The following is a 13,262-nucleotide window of genomic DNA, read 5'->3' on the forward strand; positions in this document are numbered from 1 at the left end:
GATGCAATTTCAGGTGCGATTTCAAGTCACATATCACACCTGTAATTGCACCGGTATGACCGGGCACTTAGAGCACATTCACACTAGCAGTTGGGGGAGGTAAAACCCCTAGTTTGAGCTGTACTTTTATCACTTCTGAAGCGCAAACCCTTTAGTTTGCAGAGACAGAAGCCGGGGGTGTACATGTCATGGCAGGAATTTACCCCCTGTCAATTTTGGGGGTTGTGCAATGCCTTTCAAACACAACCCATTTAAGTGAATGGGGTTGATCTGCAAGCACCCTGCAACCGTGTGCAATCCACACAGTATCGGTGTGCTAGTGCAGGTGGCAAGGGGTGACAACTCTTCTCCACCTGTCAAATGTCCTCTGAAGAGCAATCCAGACAGATCACTCTTGAGAGAACAGTGTGAATGAGGCCAAAGAATTCACAGACAGTAGACTTACTGGGAATTTCTTAGGCTGCATGGAGCCAGAAATGGCAGTACAGCAAACATTTTAACAGCAAGGCTAAGTATTTTGCTAAGTGGGTTATACTGAGGGGGGGAAAGGGAAAGCTGTAAGGCCCAGTTTACATTTGCTGTAGGGGCCATAAGAGCAGGTTGTTCAGGTGCAGTTTTACCACCCCTCCCTCCTTAATCTAACATGGTGGGTTGGAAACATGCCACAATGCTATGCTTCACAGCTGTAGCAGAAATGACACCCCCCTGTTGCGTTCAGTTGACAGTACCATCCATGAGATTCATGCAGCTGTGGTGTGGCCTTAAGTGCCCAGTCATATCGGTGCGATTTGCAAATTTAAATTGCACCTGAAATTGCATCTAATGAATGTGAATGTCGGTGTATTAAATTGTGCAATTTGCTGCAGCGTGATTTCTAAAGCAGTTCTTGGATTACTTTTTTGTGCAGTTTTGTTGCGATTTCACATACATACGGAAATCGCACTGTAAATTACAAGAAATCATTGAAAGCCATAAAGTCTTCAGAAATCGGGCTGAAATTACACACAAATCGTGAGATTTTAAAGGGAGTGGCGTGACCGGTGACTTACAGGCATTAAAACAGGCAGTGAGGCGGTGAAATATTGCCTCCCAGCCTGTTGTCACACACCTTCTGAAAAAGTGATTCACCGCAATCACTTTTCAAAGGGCAATGCAAGCGTAAATGAACCCTAAAGGACAACTAAAAGTGAATTTGTCATTTTACAGAAAACTTGTAATGAAGGAAATACAAATGCTGACAGTTTTCCAACATTCCTCAAATGAGAGTAGCCTGTTGTCATATTGAATAAAAGGTATGTGTACTTTCTGAGACAGAACTAGCACATGTATGCAAATCAAGAGTCTGGACTTTCCAGGTGTGATGCTTGTTAGGAGTTGCCTCACTGCATGTTTTAACCCCTGAATTACATGTGCTTGTGACGCCACTAAATTCTCTTGAATGTTTTGTCCTCAGTGCCCCCCAGATGTATCTAGTTCAGATCCGTCTCAGTAGAAAAGGATGCAGCTTTGTTAAGATTAAAAAAAAAAACAGATCTGAGCAGATGTACATGTGTCATTATCTGTCTGTATCCGCAAACCCATAGGAATGAACCACAGGAACTCCTGCGTAAGAGGGCCCCAGCTGTCATTTTTTAACTTCCTTTAACAGACACAGCTCAGCAAAAGTGGTAGTTGCCCTCCAGAGGATTTACCCCCCCCCCCCGACCAGGCCATATTTTGTATTACGGCACTGTGTTACTTTAACTGACATTTGCGTGCTCATGCAACACTGCACCTAAATTAAATTTACGTCCTTTTTTCCCCACAAATAGAGCTTTCTTTCGGTGGTATTTGGTCGCTTTTACTTTTTTATTTTTTGTGCTATAAACAAAAAAAGCAACAATTTTGAGAAAAAAAGCAATATTTTTCACATTTTGCTATTAACCACTTCCCAACCAGCCGTTCTATATAAACGGCCGGACGGTGGCAGTGCAGGGTTGGGTGGCCAATCATAAACGGCCTACCCGCACCCTGCTTGTGCGCGCTCCCTGGGAGCTTGCAGCATCGCGATCCGGTGCCCGCAGTGTCCTCCGGAAAGTGAAACACCGATCTTCAGACAGGACCTCTGTACGAGGTCCCGATCATGTGATCACTGATTGGCCAATCAGTCATCACATGCGAAGTAGTAAGCAAGATGTCGCTTGTGACATCATTGCTTACTACGTGTAAAATCTGTAAATGATCACAGAGGTCACATGGTACAAGGCTATTCACAACAGCCTTGTACCATGTGACAAGCTGTGACCAATCACAGCTTACTCAGTACTTCTCAATGACTGCAAGAATGCAGACAGAGAGAAAGAGAAATGATTGCTTTTATATCCTATATGGGTGTAAAAGCAATTACTGTAAAAAAAAAAAATAAATCTTCATCACCCCCCCACAAGTAGTACAGAGCCACCATGGTGACACTGTACTGCTAGGGTGACAGTATGTAATAAAAAAAAAAACATAAATAATAATATAAAAAACTAAAATAAAAATGTAAAAAGAATGTTTAAAAATTATAATTTTTGGTTATAAACTAATTTGGCTTATTTTTTTTTTACTAAAAAGATAATGGAATACATTTTGGCCAAGATTTATGATGAAAGATTATTCATTTGCAAAATTTTATAAGAAAAACACTTTTTTTCAAAATTTTTGGACTTTTTCATTTACATAGCAAAAAAAATAAAAATCCCAGCGGTGAATAAATGCCACCAAAATAAAGCTTTATCTGTCTCAAAAAAATGGTAAAAAATTCATATGGGTACAGTGTTGCATGACCGCGCAATTGTCATTCAAAGTGTGATAGCGCTGAAAGCTGAAAATTGTCCTGGACAGGAAGGGGGTAAAAGTGTCCGGACAGGAAGTGATTAAGGGGCTGGATGTGGCCGGTTCCCAGCATAAGTTGTCGTTGTATGTGGACGACATATTATTGTCAGTTACTAATCCGGGGGTTACTCTGCCCAACTTGCTGGCGGTTCTGGACTCCTTCGATGCTCTTTCAGGCCTTTATGTCAATCCCGCTAAATCTAAAGTTTATCTATTACCCTTTCCCCCTCGCTGCTGGCAACATTGAAACAATCATTTTCTTTTCAATGCCTTTCGGTCTTGCCATACCTGGGGATTAAGATCACTCCGTTTTTCGAAGGACTTTATCAGGTTAATTTCCCCTCTGTCTTTAAGAATTTGACGGAAATGTCATTTTGAACTCATCTCCCACTTTTGTGGTTCAGTAGAATTAATGCGATCCGTATAACTTATCTCCCCAAATTATTATATGTGTTTCGGGTTTTACCAATCCCTGTCCCTTTGCATACCTTACGCATTCATCAACGGGGCTCCACATGCCGTGGACTTAATAAAATAATTTTATTTGCCCGTAGGACCGAGGGTGAACTGTGTGTCCCGAATCTCCATGCTTACTACCTAGAGTACCTAGAGGCGAATATTGCTCCACTAGCCCATCTTCATGGGTCTCGCAATATTCCCCTGTGGGCCACAATAGATCTGATGGACTCCCACCCGATGCCACTTTCTTCTTTGCCATGGCTTCCCCCTGTTCATCGCCCTTCGCCTCTTAGTCCGACATTAGCACACGCTTCGATTTTGGGACTCCATCAAATATTCTGCTGGTCTCATTTCTGCTCACTTACCTTTGATGCGCCTACTCCACAACCCATTGTTTCCCTGGGCCTTGACAATTCTGGACAGTTTGCGTGGTGGCCAGCTCTTGGCTTCAATGACGTACACTCCTTGCTCTCTCCTGCTCAGATACTTACTTTTGAGACTCTGTTTTCTTCTCATGACATCCCGTTGAGGGAGCATTTTAGCTTTCTTACTAAATTATTACGAGCCCATTCAGGACCCTATAGGTTGACTCCCTTTGAACGTCTTTGCAGGTACAGGTCTCATGCTCCAGGCTTGATCTCCCTTGTCTACTCCACTGTTATTTCTTATAGGACACCCCCGGTTTGGTCTTATTATCAGCATTGGCAATCGGAACTCTGGAGTTGTCTAGATCAGCAAGACTGGCGGATCATGATTCAAGCATTGTCTAAATGTTCAAGGAATGTTGTTATATTAGAATATGCCTACAAGGTCCTTTTATAGATGATATTATACGCCTGCCCGGCTGGCTTGTTTTATCCCCTCATATTCTCCGACTTGCTTTCAGGGTTTTCAGCAAATAGGCCCCAAGGTATGCAGACTGTGGATTAGGGTCTATTCCCTTCTCTGCACTATGCTACACACAGATATTAAGCGCAACCCATACGAGGCGCTATTATTTAAACCATTAGTAGGTCTACTCCGTCCTGAGTGGCAGTTGGCATCGCAGCTATTTATGGCTACCAAATTGACGATCACGAGAGCTTGGAAAACCCCTCTTCTTAGCTTCGAAGCCGTTAAGAACCGGAATAATCTTATAATGGTTAATGAGAAGCTAATGGTCATGCTGTTAGACTCCCACACAAAGTTTTTGCAGATCTGGCATCCCTGGATTGATGTGGCTCAACTGTCTAGATTTGACCACACCCTCCTGTCGATATAAGACTCTCCTGGCGTGATCCCATGGAGCCCTTTCTTTGTATTTACTATTCTTCTTTCTCCCTTCTTCACTTTTCTTTCTGTTTCTTTCCTTTGTTTTTGTCAGTCTTCATGTTACTTGTGATACTCCTAGAGAATCGTGCCTGTAATGTTTTATATACCTGTCGGACTTTCTCAAGGTTCCTTGGTGTAGAGTTTCGATGTGCGTCCAGTGAGACTCCATGGTCAGTTTTTCCTACCATCTGTATGCGATTTTAGTGACTATCCTTGGCTTTTGCCTACTAGCTCATTGGTCACTACTTGTTTGCTGTTAACGCAGTTTATAAGGTTTCATTCCATCCTTTTATATATTGTGTTTATGTACTCTGTTTCTCTCCGTGTTAATACTTCAGTGCATTTGTTATGTCCCCTATCAGAAGAATTGTACACCTTATTCTTTTGTGTCAATGATCTTGCTTTTGACTGTTTCTTTGTTGTTGTGCTGTCTATAATAAAATTCATTGTAAAAGAAAATAGGCGGTTGGGTCACATTTTTAATGTTTCCTGAACACCTATCAATGCCACTCAAAATTGTTAAAATAGGGAGCAGATGGAGGTGTTCACACTGCAGCATTAGCGTTGCGTTGCAGCAAGGCAAAAATAATGCCTTAAAAGTTTGGCAGGCATTGACGCTTTGCAACAGCGTGTTTAACCGCTTCCTGTCCACCCTATAGCAGAAATACTGATATTGGGCGGCATGGGTGCGCAAAATCACGTGTATATATATGTGATTTTGCATTTCAGGGTAGAGGGCACGCACGCGCCGCCATTCGCGGCCATGGCTGTCAATTACTCGCCAGGACCTGGTGATTTCCGGTGATCTCCGATAGGAAGGAGGACTGTTCTGTTTACTAACAATTCTCCTCCCTGTCAGCTCGGGCACACTGCTTTGGATGACTGTGCACAGCACAGCCATCCAAAGCAGTGTGCTTACAGTGAAGCACACTGACACGGCCCCCTATGTAAAATACTCCCAGCACACAGTTAACCCTTTGATCACCCTAATGTTAACCCCTTCCTGCGCAGTGCCATTAGTACAGTGTCAGTGTTTTTTTTAGCACTGATCACTGTATTGGTGTCACTGGGGATGTCAGTGACACCAAGTCAGTTCCCCCCAGTGTCAGAATGTCAGCCGCAATTTACACGTAGTGGGATTTTTTTTTTTTTGTAAAGACATGTAGCAGAATACATTTTGGCCCGGCGATTACTGGCAAACACTGACAGGGAGCACAGCTGCATTGTTTTTAATGCAGCTCTCCTCCCTGTCAGTTTGAGCACACTGATCTGAATCGCTGAGCTCAGCCTTCTGGATACAGTGAAGCACCCCCCATGTAAAACATTCTCACACAGTTAACCCTTTGATTGCCTTCTAATGTTAACCCCTTCCTCCCCAGTGTCATTAGTACAGTGTCAGTGTTTTTGCACTGATCACTATATTGGTGTCACTGGGAATGTCAGTGACCCCAAGTCAGTTCTCCCCCAGTGTCAGAATGTCTGCCGCAGTACCACCATAATTCTCTGATTGCCGCCATAAGTTGCTGATCGCCGCCATTATTAGTATAAAAAAAAATAAAATCCCAGTATCTATACCGCCATTTGTAGACGCTATAACTTTTACATAAACAAATTAATTTACACGTATTAGGAAATACTGCTACAGGGCGGCACGGGTGCGCAAAACCACATATGTACAGTATACATGATTCGCGCTCCCGTGGTTTTCACGCCCCTCCCAGATAGCATCAGATTGCCTGTCAGTACACCAGTAATCACATTTAACCCCTTGATTGCCAGGAACACGCTCATACACAATAAACCTCTATTGCTAGTATAGTGTCTGAACGGATCAATATCTTTGATCAGATCAGCACTATACCAGCGTTCACATTAGTATAGTGTCCCCCAAAACGCAGCGTTAGCGGGATCAGCCCCAGCACCTGCCAGCACCTGTGTTTAGCCCCTACGCTCACCCCCCTTCTCCCCCAGCAAGTACAGTGTCAATAGGTCACTGTCACTTGATACATTGCACACGAAACTGCAGTGTTTGCAGAAATAGGCCTGATCTCTGTTAGCACTTGCTGGTGAATTTTGATGACTCTCATATGCAGCAGAGTGCCAGTACTAGTGGCACGCTACCTTTTGGTGAACTGGCGAGCACCAGCGGCCTAGTACATCTTGGTCTTTCACATACCAGCACTGCAGTATCACTTGGTGACGTAGCGAGTCCCATAAGTGCAGTACAGTCTGGTGCGGTGGCGAGCACAAGTATTGTCCCACAACCACCAAGAATTCGCACACAGGCGCTTAGAGCCCCTAGTATCCTTCCAGATGTACTTGCAAATCCTGATTGGCAGCCCACAAATTCTGCAGCACCCGTACTTCCCCCATTCACTGCCCAACCCGGAATTCAGGTGGAAACAGCAAATTTAACTACTCCCCTTGATTTTTTGGAGCTGTTTTTCACATAATATCTGTATGCATTGATTGTGGATCAAAGCAATTTATATGCACAACAATTTATCGCCGCCAACCCAAATTCAAACCTTGCCAAACCATTTGCATGGAAACCCATTACAGTTTCCGAATTTACATTTTTTTGGGCCTAACCCTCAACATTGGCATTACTAAAAAAAATGAATTGCGGTTGTATTGGTCCACAGACCCGATTCATCATATGCCCATGTTCTCTGCTGCCATGGTCAGGCATAGATATGAGAGTATAATGTGTTTTATGCATTTCAACAACGATACACTCTGTCGTCCTCGAGGTGACCCTGAATTTGACCGGCTCCACAAAATTCAGCCACTCGTAAATCACCTTAACCAAAAATTTGCAGATGTCCATACTCGCCAGCAAAAATTCTGCGTTGATGAGTCCCTCATCAATTTTTCTCCCCAGCAAGCGTGCCAGATATGGGGTCAAGATGTATAAGACCTGTGAGAGGGCAACAGGCTATATATAAGTTTTGGATTTACGAGGGGAAAAGATAGTCACGTGGAGCCCTCCGGATGCCCAGACTACATGGGGAGTAGTGGCAAGATAGTGTGGAACTTGGTGTCATCCTTTTTCCACATGGGGTACCACTTATACGTGGACAATTTTTATTCAAGCGTGCCACTATTTAGACATTTGTACAATCTTGGAACTGGTGCATGTGGCACCGTGCGACCTAATGTGTGCCCACCATTAGAAGTGGGTGGATGCAGGGTGGTATATTCTAATGGTGGGCATACCACACACTTTTTTTTCTGACAGAGATTTCTTCTCGTTTTTTCATTCAGCCTACAGGCTGCATACAAATAAAAAAAAAGAACATAGCATATATACCCAACAAGGACCAGCGACGTACTGGTACATCATTGGACTTTGAATGGTTATACCTGGATGATGCCTACAGCTGCAGATTGCTTTTACAAGCAGCAGGAGATGATGCCCCCGCTGCCTTCCACAGCCTTCTCGGGTAGTCCTGTCCCATCGAGGGAACCTGTTATGCAGCCGGTGTTTCTGCCAGCTGACTATAGAGCTGATTGGAGACCAGAATGGTGCCAATCATCTCTATAGTGTAAGAAATTGGAAGCTTCGAGCATTTCATCACTTCAGTTTTGCAGGATATAAACAGCGCCATTTGTAAATTGGGAAAGCATCTGATCACACCGATCTTGGTTTGGTTGGTTAATGTAAGGGCAGAGGAGATATCTAGAGTCTGATAGACTTTGGATTTCTCAAAAAGAATATATGATAATACCCATTGAAGTTATAGGGGATATTTGCATTTCCTGTGATAGCATTAAAAGTGCTAAAAAAAAAAAAAAAACTTAAAGGGACAGAGTAACCAGAGTAAAAATAATTTAAAAAAAAAAAAAGCACCCTCGCCCCCCTGTGCACGCACACCTGTGTGCACGAGTGTTGATCCTGTGCCGGTATGTAAACAGCGGTTGCACCATGCATGTGCGGTATCGCCGTGAATGTCAGATCAAGGGCAGTAATTTTAACACTAGACCTCCTCTGTAAATCTAAAATGGTAACTTGTAAAGGCTTTTAAAACAGTGCCTATGGATATTAAAAACGTATGCAGTTTGTCAACATTGCACGGGGCATGCACAGTTTTAAAGTATGTCATATTTGGTATCTATTTACTCGGCATACCATCATCTTTTATATGTTATCAAATAATTGGCCAATATATTGTGTTTTGTGTATTAAAAGTAAAAAAAGTGTATTTTTTACAAACAAAATTGCGTTTTAAAAATCGCTGCGCAAGTACTATGTGACATAGAAAATTGCAGCACTCACAATTTTATTCACTAGGGCGTTTGCGTTGAAAAATATATATAATGTTTGGGGGCTTAAATTAATTTCCTAGCAAAAAATACAGATTTTTTTCATGTGAACAGAAAGTTTCAGAAAAGGCTTGATCTGCAGGTGGTTAGAAGAGTGAGTGATGTGTGGCATAAATTCTAATGCTGGGCATAAAATTCCCCCACCCCTCCAAAAAGGGGTCATTTGGGGGGGGGGGGGTTGGTGCTATCCTGGCATTTCAGGGCCTCTGAAACTGTAGTGAGGAAGTGAAATGAGGAGGTTACGCACCTTCAGGCTTTCAAAGTGGTCATTGGATTTCAGGCTCCTGTATGTGGCTAGGCTCCCAAAAAGTCTCACACATGTGGTATCCCCATACTCAGTAGAAGTAGCAGAATGTGTTTTGGGGTGTAATTTCACATATACCCATGGCTTGTGTGAGAAATATATAATTTAAATTACAACTTTGTGTAAGAAAACAAATTAATGTTTTTGTCATTTTCCAGAAACTTGTGGGAAAAAAAAATCTTCCATGGACTCAATATGCCTCTCAGCAGATAGCTTTGGGTGTCTACTTTCCGAAAAGGGGTCATTTGGGGGTGTTTGTACTATCCTGGTATTTTAGCACCTCAAGAAATTTGATGGGCAGTCAGAAAGTAAAATCTGTGTAAATTCCATTATCTATACCATAGTTTGTAGATGCTATAACTTTCACACAAAGCAATCAATATACACTTATTGGGGTTTTTTAACCAAAAACATGTAGCAGAATACATTTTGGCCTACATTTATGACAAAATTTTAGTTTTCTTGGATATTTTTTATGACCGAAATGAGAAAACATTGTTTTTTAAAAAAAAATAAATACATTTTCAAAACTTTTTTTGTTTATAGCGCCAAAAATAAAAAGTGCACAGGTGATCAATTACCACAAAAAGAAAGCTCTATTTTGTGTGAAAAAAGGACAAAAATTTAATTTATGTACCATACTGCAAGACCGTGCAATTGTCAGTTAAACTAGTGCAGCGATGGATAGCAAAAAAATGGATTCAATTGCAGTATCTATACCATAGTTTGTAGAAGCTATAACTTTCACACAAAGCAATCAATATATACTTATTTGGATTTTTTTTACCAAAAACATGTAGCAGAATACATTTTGGCCTAAATTTCTAACTAACTTTGAGTTTATTTTTTTTATAGCCAAAATTTAAAAATATTGTTTTTCTTCAAAATTTTTGGTCTTTTTTGTTTATAGCGCAAAAAATAAAAAGCGCACAGGTGATCAAACACCACTCAAAGAAAGCTGTATTTCTGTGAAAAAAAGGACTTAAATTTTGTTTGGGTACAGCATTGCATGACCGTGCAATTATCAGTTGAATTAGTGCAGCGCCGAGTAGCAAAAAGAGGCCTGGTCATTAAGGGGGGTAAATCCTCTGGAGGGCAAGTAGTTAATAGAGCTTTAGGGCTCAGTCAGTCAGTCATATGCCTATTTTCTGCACAGAATGCAGGTTCTTACTGGCAGAGCTAGCAGAAGATCCTGCGTAAAAATACGGGCCCAAAGTATTTTCATTTAGATGTGTACAGTTCTTTCAATCCAACAAATGACTTTGCATGTAAGTGCTGATGCATGTAAACGTAGCTGTTTGTATGGGCTTATTGATTACTACAGTGATGTGTTGAGATGTGCACAAAACTGTACGTGTGCACATCTAAATACAGCTTTTTACCCGTGTTAATGAGCCCTCAAAGGGTCAGCGCCTGTGTGCCCACACTCCTCTGACTCCATGACATGCACCCACACTACACTGACTCTGCCATGAGTGGAGTCATTGGTGAAGGATCTGGGGGTTCTGGTAGATCACAAGCTTAATAATGGCATGCAATGCCAAGCTGCAATTTCTAAAGCGAGCAAAATCCTCTCTTGTATTAAAAGAGGTATAGACTCCAGAGAGAGAGATATCATATTACCCCTGTGCAAATCATTAGTAATACCTCATCTGGAATATGCAGTTCAGTTTTGGGCACCAATTCACAAAAGGAACACTGGGGAACTGGAGAAAGTACAGAGAAGGGCAACCAAACTGATAAGAGGCATGGAGGAGCTCAGATATTATTATTATTATACAGTATTTATATAGCGCTAAAAGGTTTGCTCAGCGTTGTACATTATAGTGGGGGACAGTACATGAGACAATACAGTAACAAAACAAAACACGAGGGGGTCAAGGGCCCAGCTCTTTCGAGCTTACAATCTAGGAGGGAGGAGATAGTGGCACAGGAGGAAGTGGCTGTGGGGGATGGAGTGGTAGGAAGAGTGGAGGAGATCGGCTATTAGGTGAGGGCGGGGTAGGCTTCCCTGAAGAGATGGGTTTTCAGGGTGAGCCTAAAGGTGAGGAGGGTAGGTGACAGTCTGATGGATTGGGGTAGTGAGTTCCAGAGGATGGGGGAAGTCCTGGAAAAGTTGGGCGTGGGAGGTGGAGACCAGGGAGCTAGAAAGTAGGAGGTCTTGTGAGGAGCGAAGATTACGGGTTGGGTGGTATTTGGGTATCAGGTCGGTGAGTTTGGGGCAGCGTTATGAATGGCTTTGTATGTCTGTGTTAGTAGTTTGAATTTAATGCGCTGGGTAATCGGGAGCCAGTGGAGGGAATGACAGAGGGGGGTGGCAGAAGCGGAGCGGTTGGTAAGGTTGATGAGTCTGTTCCCTGAATTCAGCATAGACTGAAGTGGGAATAGCCTGTGTTGGGGTAGGCCGGTGAGAAGGGAGTTGCAGTAGTCCAGATGTGAGATAATAAGGGCGTCAACGAGTTGTTTATTAGTGTCTGGGGTTGGAAGGTACGTATTTTGGAGATGTTGCGGAGGTGGAGCCTGCATGAGTTTGCCAACGATTGGACATGGGGTTGGAAGGACAGGTTTGAGTCTAGTGACACCTAGGACTTTGGCTTGCAGGGTGGGACTGATGGTGGCGTTGTTGGTCGTGATGGAGAGGGTGGGGGGGGGGGATGCGGGCTGGGGGTAAAATAAGGAGCTCGGTTTTGGAAAGGTTAAATTTGAGGAAAGGGAGCGACATCCAGTCTGATATGTTGTTCAGTAGGTGGATGATACGGGCAGAGACTGAAGGGGTGAGGCGAGGGGTGGAGAGGTAAATTTGCGTGTCATCGGCATAGAGATGGCAGTTGAAGCCGTGGAGTGTATCAGTTTGCCGAGGGAGGAGGTGTAGATGGAGAAGAAAAGGGGCCCAAGGACAGAGCCTTGGGGGACCCTAACAGAGAGGGGGAGGTGGTAGCATTATAGGTAATGCTGAAGGAGCGTTGGGATAGATAGGAGGAGAGCCAGGAGAGAGCAGAGTCTCTGATGCCGAGGGAGTGTAGTTTATTAAGGAGGAGGGGGTGGTCAACTGTGTCAAAGGCCGCAGAGAGGTCGAGGAGTAAGAAGACTGAGTAGTGGCCATTGGATTTGGCGGTTAGCAGGTCATTAGTGATTTTGAGTAGGGCGGTTTCGGTGGAGTGGAGTGGATCGAGGAGGTTGTTGTCAGTGAGGTGGGCACTTAGGCGATTGTAGACTAAGCACTCAAGGAGCTTGGAAGTAAATGGCAGCAGGGAGATGGGTCTAAGGTTGTTCAGGTCGGTGGGGTCCAGGGAGAGTTTTTTGAGTATGGGGGTGATGTGCGTGTGCTTTAGGGGGGAGGGGAATGCGCCAGTAGAGAGGAAGAGATTGAAGATGTGGGTGAGGGAGCGTAGGATGGAGGAGGAGGGTGACCGGAGGAGTAGCTATGAGGAACGATTAGAGGAACTGAATGTATTCTCTCTTGAGAAGAGGAGATTAAGGGGGGATCTGATCAACATGTATAAATACATCAGTGGTTCATATAGTGAACTCGGTGTAGAGCTATTCACCCTGAGGTCATCACAGAGGACAAGGGGGCACTCTTTACATCTGGAGGAAAAGAGATTTAATCTCCAAATACGGAAAGGTTTCTTCACAGTAAGAGCTGTGAAAATGTGGAATAGACTCCCTCAAGAGTTGGTTTTGGCCAGCTCAGTGGATTGCTTTAAAAAAGGCCTGGATTCTTTCTTACACAGAATATAACTGGATACTAACATTTATAGGTAAAGTTGATCCAGGGAATATCCGATTGCCTCTCGGTGGATCAGGAAGGAATATTTTCCAAGCAGGAGCACATTGGATCATGCTTTGCTGGGTTTTTTGCCTTCCTCTGGATCAACTGTGGGTATAGGATTTTTTTTATGGTTGAACTGGATGGACTTTTGTCTTTTTTTCAGCCAGACTATGTATCTGAGAGCCCACACTGCTGTGACTCCGCCATGTGTGCCCACACTGCACTGACTCTACT

This window comes from Staurois parvus, unplaced genomic scaffold, assembly GCF_062004578.1.
Source record: "Staurois parvus isolate SC_StPar_1 unplaced genomic scaffold, SC_StPar_1.0 ptg000655l, whole genome shotgun sequence".
In the NCBI taxonomy this organism is placed as follows: Eukaryota; Metazoa; Chordata; class Amphibia; order Anura; family Ranidae; genus Staurois; species Staurois parvus.